This window comes from Podarcis gaigeae (genome assembly GCF_964106915.1).
Source record: "Podarcis gaigeae genome assembly, chromosome: 10".
In the NCBI taxonomy this organism is placed as follows: domain Eukaryota; kingdom Metazoa; phylum Chordata; class Lepidosauria; order Squamata; family Lacertidae; genus Podarcis; species Podarcis gaigeae.
The window spans coordinates 22,203,979-22,221,035 of record NC_139686.1 but is presented as its reverse complement, the minus strand read 5'-3'; the positions used below and the strand labels follow the sequence as shown (position 1 = coordinate 22,221,035).

Genomic DNA, 17,057 nt, shown 5'->3' with positions numbered 1-17,057 from the left:
TGGTCCTGCTAGCTAGGGATCATGGGAGTTGTAGGCCAAAAACAGATGGAGGGCTCAGGTGGAGGAAGCCTGGGCTAGAATGTAGCCAAAGGTAAGTATCATGGAATCATAGAACTGTAGAGGTGGAAGGGACCACAAGATTCATCTAGTGTAACCCTCTGCAATGCAGGAATCTTTCACCCAACATGGAGATCAGACCCACGACCCTGAGATTAAGAGTCTCATGCTCTGTCAACTGAGCTATCACATCTATGGCTCTGCTCACTTTTCCCCACTGGCATATGGACCCCAAAACCTTTCCTACAAGGGAGCCTCAGGTTGAAAAGGGTCTCCTACCCCCTCTCTACAACTTCAGTGGTGAGGGGTGGGTGGGTTGGCTGCTGAAGACAGAACCATTTTTGTGGTGGCATCCAGGCATTGGAACAGCCTCCTGGGCTTTAGTTGTTATGTCTGCATTTTGAACTTTAAGGCATCAGTTCACCTCCTCCTCCTCCGCCGCCAACTTATTATTTGAAGCTTTTGGTAATGTTTGACCGCTCCATGGGCTTTCACTGTTATGTTTGCAACCTGTCTCTCTTCAGCGCACGTTTTATCTTTTATTTTTTATTATATGATTTTTATTAATTTTCCAATAAAAACAAATTTATAACATCATTAAACATCAAAAACTCATCACATATCTTTTTTTTCTTTTAGACTTCCATCAACATGTTTGATAATTTTCCGTAATTATCACAAATCTTCACATTTCTTAATTTATATTGTACTATATATATCTTGTCTTACCATGTTGTTTAAACAATACTTCTAGCAAATCTTCTTATAGAGCTTCTTGAAAACTTACAAACATTATATCATTATCACAAATATTTTTAATATATTCTGTAAATTTACTCCAGTCCTCAGTGAATCTTTGGTCTCATCGGTTGCAAATCCTCTCTGTCAATCTGTCCAGTTCCGCGTAATCCATTAATCTTCAGCGCACGTTTTAGTATGATTTCTTTAAAAAAGAAAAAAGATTTCTCAGAAGATACTTGGGACGCCTATATATTTATTTTTAGTAAGGTGGCATATAAATTGTAATTTAAAAACATAATTTATTACACTTTCCCAGCCAGCCTTTGAGGCATTTAAAAACCAGAAACTCAATACAGTCGCAGAGATTTAAAATGCATTTAAAAATGAAAGGAAAATAGTAAATTGTACAGCGTACGTGGTCAGCACCAACAATAAAGTCAGATTCCATTTTAAGAGGACAGTGGGTTCCTGATGGATTGCTATTAGATGTTTTAAAATCAATAAATAGACTCACCATGGAGATGCTGAACTGGTAGGAAGTGTAAGGTGCCACACAGTTCTAAATTCTGACTTGGCAAGATTAGTGCCATTGTGGCATTTTTTTAAAAAGGGAGTGTGAAATCAGCCCCCTTCAACCTACAGAGCATGGGTGAGCAGTTTACCCCTCAAAGAGCTACAGTCCCCATGATTTTCAGGGGGAAACCATTTGCTTTGAATGTGCTTGAAATGTATGGCATGCATACATCAGATTAGGCTATACATATTGTATTCCAAGGGCCACATCCAGTCATGGCCAATCCTCCAGGGGCTGCATGCCAATATTGGGCATGGCACTCACCAGACCAACAGAGGACACCACCTCTGACCGCCCCAGTGGTGAGCCTATTTATTATTTTTTCTTTCACAATTGATGAGGTCCTGAAGGAAAATTTGTTTGGGCGGGGAATGCTTAGGCCAGGGGTTAGCTACCTAACCCTGATTTGAAAAGTCGCAAGCCTTTACTGTTCCCCATATGCATACATGGCACGCCTTAGAGCAGTTGCTTCTTCTTCACCACTACTATCATATATATATATATATATATATATGCTTTCGTAGATTTTCACGGGTACAGGAATGCAGGTTTTGGTGTCCTCGGGTGTCTTCCCGCGTAAAAGTTGGGGTGTCTAGGCGACGTTTCGACGAGGTCTCACTCGTCATCTTCAGGCTGGTGCTGAAGCCTGAAGATGACGAGTGAGACCTCGTCGAAACGTCGCCTAGACACCCCAACTTTTACACGGGAAGACACCCGAGGACACCAAAACCTGCATATATATATATATATATATATATATATATATATATATATATAGAATAAACTAGGATGCTTTCCTGCCCTTTTGTGCGAAGGAAGAGGCCACATCTCTGCCAGGTCAGCCATATGTTCCCCAAATGTTGCTGTTAGACTATAGAGAAAAGTCCATTAATTGCACCAGCGGATGCTGCCTGTGCGTAATTTCCATATGTCATGGAAGCCCAATCGTTAAGAGAAAGTGGGTTTCTCCACAGGCTGGCTCTCTCTCTCTCTCTCTCTCTCTCTCTCTCTCTCTCTCTCTCTGTGTGTGTGTGTGTGTGTGTTTGGGGAGACTTCTTGGTTGAAAAAACCAGAGCAGTAACATACCTTCTTCAGTGGTGTTTCCTCAAATGTGTCTGGGTTTAACCACATTTCTGTTCCTCTGAATGCATTAAAATGGAAGGATGTTTCATTCCTGAAATTTAAAATAATAGAATCATAGAACTGGAAGGGATTCTGAGGGCCATCTAGTCCAACCCCCCTGCGATGCAGCAATCTTCTGCCCAACATGGGGCTTGAACCCACAACCTTTGAGATTAAGAGTCTCATGTTCTACCAGGTGAGCTATTCAGCCTGAAATTGCAAGGATCTGGTACAGGAGTGGCAAAACCACTGACCCTCAGATGTTGGACTTCCATCAGCCACAGCCAAATAGCAGCTTTCCAGTGCCCTCTCTATGGAGCTCAGGAGCTTTCCTTGGTACCTGGTCTGCAACCTCCTTGAGAAGAAGAGTTTGGATTTGATATCCTGCTTTATCACTACCCAAAGGAGTCTCAAAGTGGCTAACATTCTCTTTTCCCTTCCTTCCCCACAACAAACACTGAGTGGGGCTGAGAGACTTCAGAGAAGTGTACCTAGCTGAAGGACATGCAGCAGCTGCATGTGGAGGAGTGGGGAAGCGAACCTGGTTCGCCAGATTACGAGTCCACCACTCTTAACCACTACACCACACTGGCTCTTGAGTGCTTTTCCTGGCTGAAATGTGTCCTTGAATTGTGATCATGTCTCTTGCTTGCATAGATTGCAGTGTCTTTGTGTAGAAACCTTTGGTTATCATTATTTTTTGCATGCCTGGAATGTACCTTACTGTAGAAAGGGTCAGAGTCATATCCGTTGTCCCATCCACTTTTGCCTGTGGCCCTGCCCGCCAGTGGCATGCGGCCTCTGCGAGGTTAGCTTGGGGTAATGTGGTTGTTGGCCATAGAAAGATTCCTCGCTCTGTCCTACACCTTGTACAGCTTTAGAAGTGAATTCTGTGGATCGGTTGCGTTTGCATGAACACATCCAGCCCGTAGAACAAAACCTCCTGCCCACTACTTGAGAGTTCCTTCACACTGCAAAGCACATTCAGATGCCAAGTAAATAGGTTTGGCTCTGCACGTCTTCCCTTTTCTAATCATTCCCCTCCTTTTCCTCGCTTTCATTCTGGCTAATTTACCATAGCTCTGATCAAGAAAAATCTCAATTTCCCTCTCTGCTGGAGCTCCCTTTTGCCCTTCTCGTGGTATTATATTATTTGTCTAGCTTTTGCCATTGATGGGAAAACAAATTCATTTGAAGAAGAAATAAACCCCGATGCATTAAATTGATGCCGATGTACAAACCTGGAGCAACTGTTTCGTACCCTTAATGGAAAGGAGATTACAATTCATTATTGGGCAAAGGAATTTGAACAGCGTTCCCAGGCTTCATAGGCTTGTGTATCTAAACAAGCACTGCTGTTTCTGCACAATTGTTTCCTTTCACCATCTAGGTCCAGCCAGGCAGGGAGGGGAGAGACATAGCTCAGAGCACAGGAATGGCAGGCAGAAGGCCCCAGGCTCAGTCCCTGAGATCTTAAGTGAAACTGGTATGGGTGGGGCAACAGCCTGTGACCCTGGAATAGCTCTGAGGTCTATCTCAAGATTGGCCAATGTGGTGCCCTTCAGATGTTGCTGGGTGACAAAGCCCAACAGTCCCAGCCAGTGTGGCCAACAATCAAGGCCAATGAGACTTGTAGTCCAATGACACCTGGCTAGTCCTTCTCTATGCATGTATGGCTTTGGCCCCACCCACCACCAGCCTGCAATCCCCAAGAGATTACCCTAATGCAATGTGACCCGTGAGCAGCTTCCAGCAAAATATAAAAACACACTAGAAATATAAATACACAGAGCTGGGCCATATAGACTAGTAATCTAACAGCATAGCAGCTCCATGTACTTCAACCCCATCCCTCTTTCTGAGCAGCACTTTGAAACACTTCTGAAAGCAATATCCTCATCAAGGCACAGGGGAGAGGAGTGTGTGTGTGTGTGTGTGTGTGTGTGTGTAGGCATTGCAGTCTTCTGCCTCCAGGCTTCTGAGAGTTCCGCTGCTTCTGTAACCTGCATGATTGGTTGCTCCAGGCTGCCACCACATTGTGAGTTTACCCGTTATCACTCCCATGACATGTAGCTCTAGCCCAATCTAAGCATGGGCTGCCAGTGGCCCATATAGAACTCGATCGTCTTGAATGTAGAACTAGAGTGTATGTAGTTTTCAACTTGGTTTTAGCCACTTGTGCATTGCTAGATGGGGGATCTGTTGATTTTGTCGGAGACAGGTCAGTTCTCCATCTTCTCCATACTGCATACTGAAGCTTCCCAAGCACTCAGGGTCCCTGCTCCTTGCCATTTCTTTTGCCATGTTGATCCAGTTACGCACACAGTCAAAAAAGTTGGTTGCGAAGTACAGCGACACAGCCAAAAGCCTGAGTGAATAAATAGCTCTTCTGCTTGCTCTGAAAGCTTCTAAGACTCAATGTCAGTCGATACTGTGTGTGGGTGTTATTGCTGACACACCAAATAACCACACCATAGAATAATATAGCATTAGTCTATGACCCCACAGCACCATTGCAGACACTGTCCAGGTCCCCATATGTTTTATTTCAAGAGTTGGCAATCCTTCATTGCATTGACCTTTGTTGGTCGCAGAAGTTGTGCAGGCCTGATCTACAGGCACTCAAGCACTTATGCAGCTAAAGGTAGAGTGAATACACAAGAACAGAGCTGATGGATGTTGTACTCCAGAACATCTGGAGGACTCCAGGCTGGTGGCAGCTGCTCTACTGTGCTCCAGGCAAAGCCTACCACTCAGTAGACTAGACAATACTTGGCTCAATGGATCAAAGGTCTGATTTTGTATGCCACTGTATGCTGGAGAAATCCAGCATGCCCACAACCAATATATGTAGGAATAACAGGAAGCAAAGATTAAAAACAGAACGAAATGGAAGACCCCATAGTAACTGGGTAAAGTGGCCCATTCAACTAGCGGTTTTCTGAGAGACAGAGCTTACAGATTGTATGTGTCTTTTATTGCTAAAGATGACATTTTCTCCACTGTCGCTCATTCACAATTGTCCCTGCCAGCTGACTGCCTCACTGCTGCCAGCTGTGTTCTTTTGCTATTGTGGACCAGAATATTAAAGATGCTCTTAAGATAAAGAAAGATTAAACAACCAGCTAGTGCAGAGACTAGGAGACAGGGGAGGGGCTGGGAAGTTGGGCGAGAGAAGGCATTTAAGAACTCATAACCTGAAAGAACTGCTCATGAACATACGAGAGATAGGGGAGGTGGGGAGATGCATGCAGCCACCTTGAAACGAGATTTTGATTTTGCGCCAATGTGCCATAGGGAAAGTGAGCTGGACAAGTTGCATCCATCCCCCTGGAAATTACTCAGCCGTACTTTTGCTGTGCAATGTCTTTGTAGTGGAACATTTCTGCCATCTCGAATCTTGAACTGCTTTGCTCAGTGGCAGTTTGATAGGGGCTTGAGCGTTTATTTTTCTGTTTTGGTGGAAGACTGCAGAATTTCTAGCTGGGAAATGAGAGCTGTTCTGCTCCAGAAGGGAACTATTTATAATAGCAGATGGAAATGGAAAATGGAGGTGGGCAGGGAGGGAGAAGGAGAGACCGATAGATTGCTGCTTTCTTACAGCATCTTAAAAATAACACCCTCCACTCTTAAGACAAAACAACCCATGTGATTGTTCATGTTGATTCATATCACTTGCTCATAAAACAAACCTCTCTGCCTTCCACTAAGGACATTAGTTTAGCAGCACTGACAGAGCTTAGAAGGAAACTCATTTCAATAGCAATTTATAGCCCTTGATTCACTCATTCATCCCCCCCCACCCAAAAAACCCCCAAGTATGGGTTGTGGATTTATTTTATTGCTAATTTTCTTTGGAAAGTCATAAAAGTAGTACTGTGTTTATGAAAAGAAAGCTGATATAGTCAATGCTACACGATTTCCTTATGTAGTAGCTACTTGATAAATGTTTCACCATTCCTAGAATCTAGAAGACAAGCCTGTATTGTTATAGATTGGTATGACCAGTGTTTTTCTTCTAGGGAAAAAAAAGTGCTGGTACTGCATACCTTTGAGTACCCTCAGAGAAAAAGCACTGGGTATGACAAAGGCGAAATACCTAGTGGGGAGAAGAGGAAGCTTCTGTTATTTTGCACCAGCCTAGAATCAAGCAATCTATATATTGTAGGTGCCTGGATGCCCAGTTCCCAAAGACCCTTAATTTCTAGGGGAGTGGAAGATCAGATCATCTGTTTTGTCCTAGGCATTATGCTTTTGATTGGTTCTGAGAATTCGCCTGAGGAATTGTCTTTCGGCATCATTAACTTTTCTGTCAATGGCCTGTCAGCTTTTGAAATTGTTGACACAGGCCATTGATACAATCTCAACATACATCTGGTTGTTTTCTCATCCTCCTCCACATCTAACACTTACTAAGTACTGAACATACATTAAAATATAAGACAGGCACTACGAATAGGCTTGCAATCAAGTAGATATGACACAAAAGAAAAAGTGAATGGGAAGGGAAAAGAAGAGAAAAGCAAGCAGTGGAACAGCTTCTCCTTCACTGGCCAATGGATGCAGCCATGTTGGTCACTGCCTTGCCATTGGGGCCTTGGCCAGTGGCAGAAGTCAAAGTATGAATGATTTAAAGCTGAGAAAAGCACCTTTGGTGAGGGGGACTCCACTGCCATCATATGCATCCTTCTCTGGCAGTTTGCTTATGGGTATTAAAGCAAGAACAGAAAAGGTAGAAGCCTTATGCTGAATCTAACTGACCATCTCACATCATCTTGAATACATTTGATGTGGCAGTGCTGGTGCTAAAATGTCCTTTGTCCTTCACTGTTGTGTCTTTGCAATGCTGTTCTGTAAGACTGGAGGGGACCTATATAGCCTGGTTTTCCATGCTCAGATGTTGTGACGCCACGGGCCCCTTGCAGTATTCACAGGCATTTGGTGGATGAAACCATTCACAACCACTACAACTTATATACGTCTGCTGAAGCTAAGTCTGAAACAAAAGCATCTACAGCAGATGCATGCCATATTTTCTTGGGTCACTGTGTGTTGCTGTAACCCCAGGATCCTGACAGTATATTTGGCCAGTCACTCTTTCTCTTGTCTCCTGCAAACATGCTGCAGCCAGCAGGAGAGACTGGGACTGTTGCCTGTGGAAGTTATGAATGCCTCTCTTCATGAAATGAAGGCTGCATCCCATTTAAAAACTTGCTTTTTTAAGATGGGTAGTCTCAGGATAATGTAGGAAAAAACAATGGCATTCTGTGCTGGAGGATATATTTTGCAATGTGTCACATGATAAATGTATGCACAGTTTCTTAGTGCCATTTATTAAATGGAAGGCATGACAACATTTACTGACCATATGCTCTGGAGCAGGGGTCAGCAATCTTTTTCATCCGTGGGCCAGTCCATCGTCCCTCAGACCATGTGGTGGGCCGCACTATATTTTTTGGGGGGAAATGAACAACTTCCTATGCCCCACAAATAACCCAGAGATGCATTTTAAATAAAAGGACACATTCTACTCATGTAAAAGCACGCTGATTCCCGGACCATTCTTGGGCCAGATTGAGAAGGCGATTGGGCTGCATCTGGCCCCCGGGCCTTAGGTTGCCTACCCCTGCTCTGGAGTAACCACGATAATATCAGTGGCACCACATCAGTATAATTGACCAGCATATTGTCCCACTGAGATATGAGCATATAGAAAGTTTTCTACTGGCCAGCATTGGCATGTATTGAGGAGCTGTCCAGTGCTGAAGTACCCCAAAGGCTAATCTTTCATAATTCATCATCCGTAATCTGCCACGCATACTATTATGACTGTACTGGCATTTTTGACGGCAAAGAAGTAATCATGAAGAATGAAAGCTGATGTTTATTATATATAAAAAAGGTATATTGCATCTTCAGAAGAGCATATAAAAAAGAGCTCACATCCCCAGGAAAAGCTAATCAGGAATTAATCACTTAGGCATGAATATTTTAAAATCAGCACTTGCATTCCAATAGTAACATGCCTTCAAAAACCTCAAAGTACTGTACAGTCTCTGTGGATAAGCTGAACAGTTTTTAATGACCTTTACAGGCACTCAGGTTGGTCAAAGGAAGGTACAGCTGTGTTGAAACTGCTCTACATGGTTTCTGCCTTTTTGTCACTTACTGAAAACACCATCAATTTTTAAAAACCTTTTTTTATTCCCCCCATTAAAAAAAAAACTTTTGCTCATGTTCACAAATGCCATTATATGATGAAGACATTTGTCTGCATGACTGTTCTGGGACAATGTCGTCGCACTGCTTGCGATTGGCTGATGAAGGGTTCACGGAGGTGTTCACAGAATTAAAAAGCCAATAACATCAATGAAGCCAGAAACCATAGCAAAAGGAGCAGGAACACAGCAGAAAGAGGTACCAGAATAGAATATAGAAAGCTGGTAGTGCCAAATCAGGCTTGGCCAAATCTCAGAAGTTTGGAAACTTTAGGCAAACATTCTGCCCACATTTTCTTTTTACCTTGAAAACCAGCACACAACATGAAATATTTATTTATTACATCCAAATCCTACCTTTCCTCCAAGGAGGTCAAGGTAGTGTACATGATTCTCCCTTCCCCATTTTACCCACACAACAACCCTGCAGTGTAGGTTAGGAAGAGAGACCATGATTGATTTAAGATCACCCACTGAGCTTCAGAGCCAAGTGGGGATTTGAATTCTGGTCTCCTAGGCCTTAGTCCAAGTCTAACCATTACAGTATTATACTACAGTACAATACAAGGAACACGGGTGGCGCTGTGGGTAAAACCTCAGTGCCTAGGACTTGCTGATCATAAGGTTGGTGGTTCGAATCCCCGCGGCGGGGTGAGCTCCTGTCATTCGGTCCCAGCTCCTGCCCACCTAGCAGTTCGAAAGCACCCCTAAGTGCAAGTAAATAAATAGGTACTGCTTCATAGCGGGAAGGTAAACGGCGTTTCCATGTGCGGCACTGGTGCTGGCTCGCCAGTTGCAGCTTCGTCACGTTGGCCACATGACCTGGAAGTGTCTTTGGACGGCGCCGGCTCCCGGCCTCTTGAGCGAGATGAGCGCGCAACCCTAGAGTCGGTCACGACTGGCCCGTACGGGCAGGGGTACCTTTACCTTTATAATACAACAACAGTACAGACAATATTCCCAGCTCTTTGAGAGTTTATCACTGCCTACTTATCCCCCTTTCCCCCTCTGCTCAAAGACAGGAAGAATCTATCCTGGACATTTCTTTCTGCTTGTTACAGAGTATCAAGGGATCGCCCTCTCTGCCTTCCCTTCCTGTGCTGTTTGCTCATTCATTCGTATTGGAACAGCTATTAGAAACTCATTGGGGTTTCATATTGCTGAGGTTTCTTCTTTTTAATCTAATAAATTATGAAGAGCTGACCTGCAGGCTCACGCTCTCTGAAAGCTCCTCCCGGGGAGATAATTTCTTGTTCAACTCCCAGCCATGTTAATAAGGCTTGTGCCAGAGGGGTTCTCCACCGATAATGCCATTATATCAAAGGAGTTGGGGGTGGGAATAAAAATATGTAACTAACACATGTATACTTTTTTTAAAAAAATGCCCCTTTATAGACAGACCTTACTTAAGCATATATATATATTTAGTTCTCTCCAGTGTTGAATAACTTTTTCTATGAGCCCCTCGGTCTTTATGTCTTCCTGTGAATTAGACACAAGACAGTCTTTTATTAAAAGAGCTGAATTTGCAAATTGTAGGCTTTGCTCAGGGTGAAGATATTGGTAAAATTACGCAAAGGATTTCAAAGGTTTGTTCAAGCATCATGTTGGATGTTCAGTGCTCTTGAGTATTTCAACAACCGTGCAACAAAAACCTAGACAGCAATCCTTTGCCCACTTTCAGTACTCAGATTACTCCTCCTCCTGTATATGCCTTTATAAACATTAAGAGCTAGGATTGCACAGAGGTAAAAAAAACCCCTATGTGACAAATTAGAATGTGCTCAGTTCAGTTTTTGCTTTAGCCGTTAAGCAGTCTGAGATAAGTCACAATTTCTCTGCTGCAGCCCCCCCCAATGGGGAGTTGAATACTAGTCTACATTACAGAGTTGTTGTGAAGATTACTGTGATAGCATGAAGTACTGTTATCATTCTAAAGTACAATACCAGTGGGTTGTTGTTGTTTTTTTAAATCTTCATCATATCTGCTTCAAAGCCCTGTTCAGGAATTACTTACATACTGGGCATTTTTGGATATTGTTTTTCCTTAATTAAAAAAATGACCTCTATGTGGCTTATAAATCAAAACACATTGATAGGAATTTCAAAACAACAACAGGAGGTAAGAATTCTCCTTGCAAATGGGACTTCTGCATTATCAGGGTTTTCAGTTGCAGGGAGGATGCTTTGCATTATTAAAAAAACAGCAAAAGAAAGTGTGGAGCAATGGTTCCGACACCCCACCACCACCCTCACGGGGCTACTTGAATATAGCTAAGGGTCTTGTCGGAAAATTTAATGATTTTTCTGCCTGTTGTAATGGTAACGCTGTGCTAGATGCTAAGTAGTTTTTTTAAAAAAGAAATATGTTCAAAATTCAAATTTCAATACAATAAAATGCAATAAGAAATAAACAAAGCAATAAAAATACAATTAAAAGCCCAAATGAACATTTTAGACATCATCTACTTGTCTTTTGTATGAACCAACATCACCTACTCTGAGTCACTTTTTTCTGTTTCATGTGCTCTCTCTTATTTTCCTGTTTTCTCACTGTTTCCTTCGTTCCCATGAATTGACTCTCCATGCCTTTCAAGTGCTTTGCCAGCCTCCCTCTGCCTCCATTTTGTTGCCCACTATGACTTTATTCCTTTGAGGAAGGCAGAGCTTGTGGATGTAATACCAGAGCCTCTGTCTATAATCTTTGAGAATTCTTGGAGAACAGGTGAAATCCCTGAAGACTGGAAGTGGGTGGATGTCCCCATCTTCAAAAAGAGGAAAAAAGAAGTCCCAGGTAATTTCTGACCAGTGAGCTTGATATTGATACCAGGAAAGGTCCTAGAACAGAAAATTCAACAGTCAGTCTGTGATCACTTAGAAAAGGATGCTGTGATAACTAAGGCCCAGCATGGGTTTCTCAAAAGCAAGTCATGCCAGAAAAATCACATTCCATTGTAATTTTTTTTTATAGAGCTACAAGCTTGGTGGATGAAGGGAATGCTGTGGACATAGTGTATCTTGATTTCAGCAAGACTTTGGACAAAATTCCCCATGATATTCTGGTGGAAAAGCTGGAAAAATGAGGGCTGGATGAGGGAGATTTGTAGCTGGTTGACTGACCGAACCCAAAGAGTGCTCACTAATGGTTCCTTGACATCCTGAAATAGTGACAAGTGGGGTGCTACAGGGATCAGTCTTGGACTCAATGTTGTTCAACATCTTTATAAACAACTTGGATGAAGGAATTGAGGGGATGCTCATCAAATTCGGAGGTGACACCAAATTGGAAGGGGTAGCTAATGCCTCACTTATTTTTGCCTAGGTTCCATTTGATGTTAGGGAGATCAGCCTGCCATAGTCATGTCTGAAGCCTTTGTGGTTCGAGGACCCGACCCCCGCAATGTGGAAAGAATACACACGGACACGTGATATAAGGTTAATGGGCAAGGAAAGGCCACAACTTTATTGATTACAGCAGTGAAAAGGTATTGGCTTAGGCATTGGATTTGAACAAGTGGGTTTATTCACCAGTAGGTGGAGCCAGTTGATGCCGATCCAACTATAGGCTCACCCCTAATGTCACCGAGGGTCGTGCCATGGCCTCCCGCCAAGCAGGCATCGGACAGAATACACGACCGCCAGATTCCTTTAACGGAATACCCCTAAAAATTGAAGGCATAGGCGATGGCCACACCTAGCTCTTCGACACAGCACAACACATTATTCCAATGCCTAACCTACCCACCAATACCACAAAAAGTTGTGACGATTGCTACGAGGTAGGCGAAAAAACCAAAAAGGCCTAATGCCAAATGGAAAAACTCCTACCAGGCCCCCTAGACAACCAGGGCGACCAACCTAAGGTCCATAGCAAGGCCAGTGACCTAAGCCCTAACTAAAAGGGAGTGGAGGGTGGGTGACTCGTGGCGAGAGGACGAAGAATGAGGCCGGGCAAAGGCTGTCGCCGCAGCAAAAGACTGCTGAACACGCCCCCCTCAGGCACCTGGTTGGATGCCCGCTGAGGGGCGTGGGCGCCAGCCAGGTGAGGTGAAGGCAGGGGGCTAACGCCCCCTGCTAGGGGCGGAGCTTGGGCTCCCACCCACAACCACTCCCCTCTCTTGCAGGGAGGAGAGTCTTTCCCTCTCTGAGATAGTATGGGGAGAAAGGGGGAAGAGGGGCATAATACATTGTATCAGGTGTTTGTATGCCTGAGCAAAGAGAAGCAAAACATGTATCCTGGGGCTACCCTAGAGAAAGGAGGCTGCTATTTGGATGTCAGTGGAGGGAAAAGGCAGCTTGCTTGGAAGTTTTAGTATTCAGCCTGAATGTTGCTATTCGAGATTTCAGCAGGAGCATCACTCATTGGCTTTCTCCACTGTTATTTCCATCACAGCTGTTTTCACAGAGCTATCCATTGCCAAGCCCCAGGGAACTGGGAAAGAGTGAAGATGCTTTTCTATGTGTTTGACTTTAAGGGCGGTGGAGGGGGGGAGGAGAGGATGCTTTTTAAGTTCTGGGTTATTCCACTAAATTGACATGTCCCTCTTGGAACTTTTATCAAAAATGTTGAGCTCATTGGAGTCATATTAGGACTTCCCTGGGACTTCTGATCTTATGACCACTTTACACAGTACGTTTTTTAGCATCATTATCATTACTGGATAGCGCTTTCAAGCGCTCCAACCTTTCTGCATTTATTTTGTGATTATTACAACAACCTTGCAAGGCAAGGAGGTATTATTATCCCTCACCCCCATGTTGCAGATGGAGGAATCCAGAGGATTTGGACTGGCTGCAGATCCCTTTTGAAGATAATCTCCATGGCAATTCTGCATTTGTTGCTGTGTAATGTGTGCAACAGCCCATACCAAGAAACCAAAGAATGAACCATATGGATGGAAGAGTCAAATGTTTATTGATTGCAGTTGTAGCCTGCCTTCCTTCCATTGTGTATCTCAAGGCTATATAAGTAAGGTTTGGGAGTGGGTTCTTTTCCAGGCACTGACAAGTCCAAACCTTCTTGAGCTTCAGCAAGGTTTCCACAATGTGGTCCTTTAGGCTATTCAAGATTTAAACAGCAACATTCAGCTCACACAAGCATGGCTAGAACTGTGGTATGATGAAGACAGGGGCCAATCAGTAGCTAGCTGGGAGCCCTCTGACGCAATATGTCTTTGAACAGTATTGCTCTTGCAGCTAGGCTTAAATTTCATAGTTGTAGTTCTCGGAGCAGTGCTGAGATGTTATAGTTAGATGTCATAGATGTTAAATTCCTCTCCAGCCATGCCCTCTCTCTCTAGGACACATCCCTCACCTACCTCACTTTACACCTTCTTTGAGTTTGCCTGGGTGGAATGTGCTTGATTACTCTGCAGAGTCTCTTGCTTGGCTGGAGGGAGACTAAAGAAAGATATGTGAGTCTGTATGCAGAAACTAGGCTACTGTCCAAAGGTAAAATTTACACTTGTTGTGCCATTCACTTTTGCTTCTGGCCCCACCCACCACTGGCATGTGGGCCCCTGAAAAGGTTGCCCACGAGGGAATGTGGCCCTCACCATTGGGCATGCTGGCCGGGGTTGATGGAGTTGGAGACCAACAGCAACTAGAGGACCACAGATTCACCTTCCCCACTACAGAGTTTGACCTAGTGCTGGAGAGAACAGGAAACCCACCCTAAAGACCACCCTACCACCTGCCAATCTAAATTCATTTAATTGACAAATGGATGGCACCCTCAGTTGCTCATTGTGGATCTCTAACGGGTCTGGGTTTATTATGAATGGCTTGGAATACTTCTAAAACATCTCCAGATAAGAAGTTCAAGCAAATCGGAAGTGCTGCGCCTACACGTGCAACGTAAAATGGACAACTAAGGTGGTCAGATCCACCAACCTACCCAATCTGTGTCAGGACTCCTAAATCCCTTGCTGCACCATGAGGAAGATACAGAAAAATATGGCCTGCTCTACTGTGTGTGAGGGACTCATAACCCCCCCCGGGTCCTCACTAATAGCAGCATAGGTCTTGCCGGCTTACATAAGGTCCCAGATAGTCTTGTTGAGACAACATACTCCAAAACTAAGTCTTCCGGGCCACTGAGAGCAGACCTGGGAGCTGACCAGGGTCCTGACGTACTTAGAGGGACCCGACCCTGAATTTTTGCCTGACCTGTTTCTTGCTTTCATTTCCCCTGTAAACCCCAAGTATGCACGGAGTAGGATAGGCTGCTGGTGCACTGGCTAAGAATATGATGACAATTTATGTGACTGTCTTTGAACACTCAAATAGTGATATATAAAGAACTACTATTATTTCTCCGATTAAAGTTGTTGGGCTTTTTTTTTGTTTAGCCTATTAAGGCAATGTGGCTAAGTGGATTTAAATTTAAGTATTGCAGCTGAATTGGTTTACAGATCACAGCCACCACTATACCTGACAATTAGAAGCTTGGGATGCATTCCTAATTGCCTAGTTTGATAATGCACATTCTACAATAAAGACATCAGCATTAATTCACCCTGATCCAATAAGGTTGTGGCTTTGGAACACTGTTCTTGTGAAAGTCTAAGTTTCTCAAATGCTTATAAAAGCATCGGCTTGCCTGTCCCCACCCATTTTCCCTGGCAATGCAATGATGTTGTTGCCAAAGCTCATAAGTTGACAGCATACATTTGACATGCCTGTAATATTATTAATTACATTTATATCCCACCTTTCCTCCAAAAAGAACAAAGTAGTGTACCAGGTTCTCCTCCTCCCCATTTTATCCTCACATCAGCCCTGTATGGTAGGTTGGGCTTGTGAGAGTGCAACTGGCTCAAGATTATGCAGTGAGATTCCTGAACTTGTGGGGATTTGAATCTGGGTCTCCCCAGTCTTATTGGGGCATCCTAACCATTATGCCAGACTGGCTTTGTTACAAGCAGGAGACCTGAGAGTATGGTTTGTTGAAAGCCATCTAGCTAATATATGGCTAAGATGAGATTTGGTCCAGGGAACAGGTGACTTTCATATTGTTGGGGAGAGAGTCTTGTGCCTGCTTACACTTCTCCTTTTCCACCTTACTGGCAGTGACGTAGCATGGGGGGTGCAGGGGGGGCCGGCCGCAATGGGCGCAACATCTGGGGGTTAAGGTTAGGGGGCGCAAATCCACGGGTTAGGGGGTGCAAATTACTTGCCTTGCCCCGGGTGCTGACAACCCACGCTACGCCACTGCTTACTGGACAGCACAATGATCCATGTAGGGCTTCTTCCTTGAAATAAAAGCTTATTTAAGGAGCTCCTAGATCATCAGCACATCTTTACCAATAATTGATGTCTCAGTGACTCTTTATTGATCATTTAATTTCTGTCTCCAAACAAGCAGGAATAAAGAATGTTCAGCCTTTTAAACTTCATAACCCATGAAAAACAGATAAGACAAGGAGACTGAACAAAGGACAAGGAGCTTGTAACTCCTCTCTGCCACTGTGCCCTGGCCTAGAGAAGGTTAACAGCCAGGCTGTGCGTGTTTCATAACTGTCCTTTAGACCTCTGTGTTGTCCTTTGGCTGTGGAAGAGCAACTGTGAGCTCATCATTCTGTAGTGGTGATTCAGTGCTTGGGTGCCTTCAGATTTGGAATATTTATCTTTCCCACCAGCTGCTACAATTACCCAGCTATGTGCATCTGGTGCAACCTTACTCATAACCCTCTGTTTGAACCTCAACCCTACATTGAAGGGTCTGATATAGTGAGGTGACCAGTGCTAGTGGTATGGCAGGATCTGGCCAAGGGTTGTGCATCAGGGTTAAGGAGGCCAAGTGAAGGGTCAGGATTGTCCCAAGGCAGAATTTTAAGGCACACTACACACTCCTCAGGTCGGGGTATGAAGATGCACCAATATGTCATATTCAGACTTCACGGGCAATGAGGCTGCCTTGGGTCCCTACAGTTCATTTGTAGACACATCTTTGATTTCTACTTTTTCCAGAAAGCAGGCTTAGTGAGCTGGATACACATTCTCTCTCTCCCTCCCCCCAATCTGCTCTGCTCCCTACCTATGAGCATCACTCACTTTCCACAGACCCCAGTGTGCTCTGGCTACACCTGACTTCCAGAAGCTTGAACAGTAGTGGAGGCTGCATGCTACTTTGAGAATTATTTTGTAGCTGTTTGTAACCTCCCCAAGGAATCCTGGGAAATGTAGTTTGTTAAGGGGGCTGAGAGTTATTAGGATACCTGTTTCCTTCATTGAGTGACAATTCTCAGTAAGGTTTAACAACCAACCCCTTTTCCTAGGGACCTGTGGGAATTGTAGCTTTGTGGAGGGAAATAGGGATCTCCTAACAGCTTTCAGCCTCCTTA

At 44.0% G+C, this 17,057-nt stretch overlaps 2 protein-coding genes across 3 annotated transcripts in view; one reads left to right on the top strand and one right to left on the bottom strand.

Moving 5' to 3' along the window:
- TMEM178B (transmembrane protein 178B) overlaps positions 1 to 17,057 on the top strand; it is a 271,646-nt gene that overhangs the window by 31,751 nt on the left and 222,838 nt on the right. The gene's annotated exons all lie outside the window — the stretch shown is intronic.
- The window catches only part of MRPS33 (mitochondrial ribosomal protein S33), a 211,550-nt gene that overhangs the window by 63,902 nt on the left and 130,591 nt on the right, over positions 1 to 17,057 (bottom strand). The window lies entirely within an intron of this gene.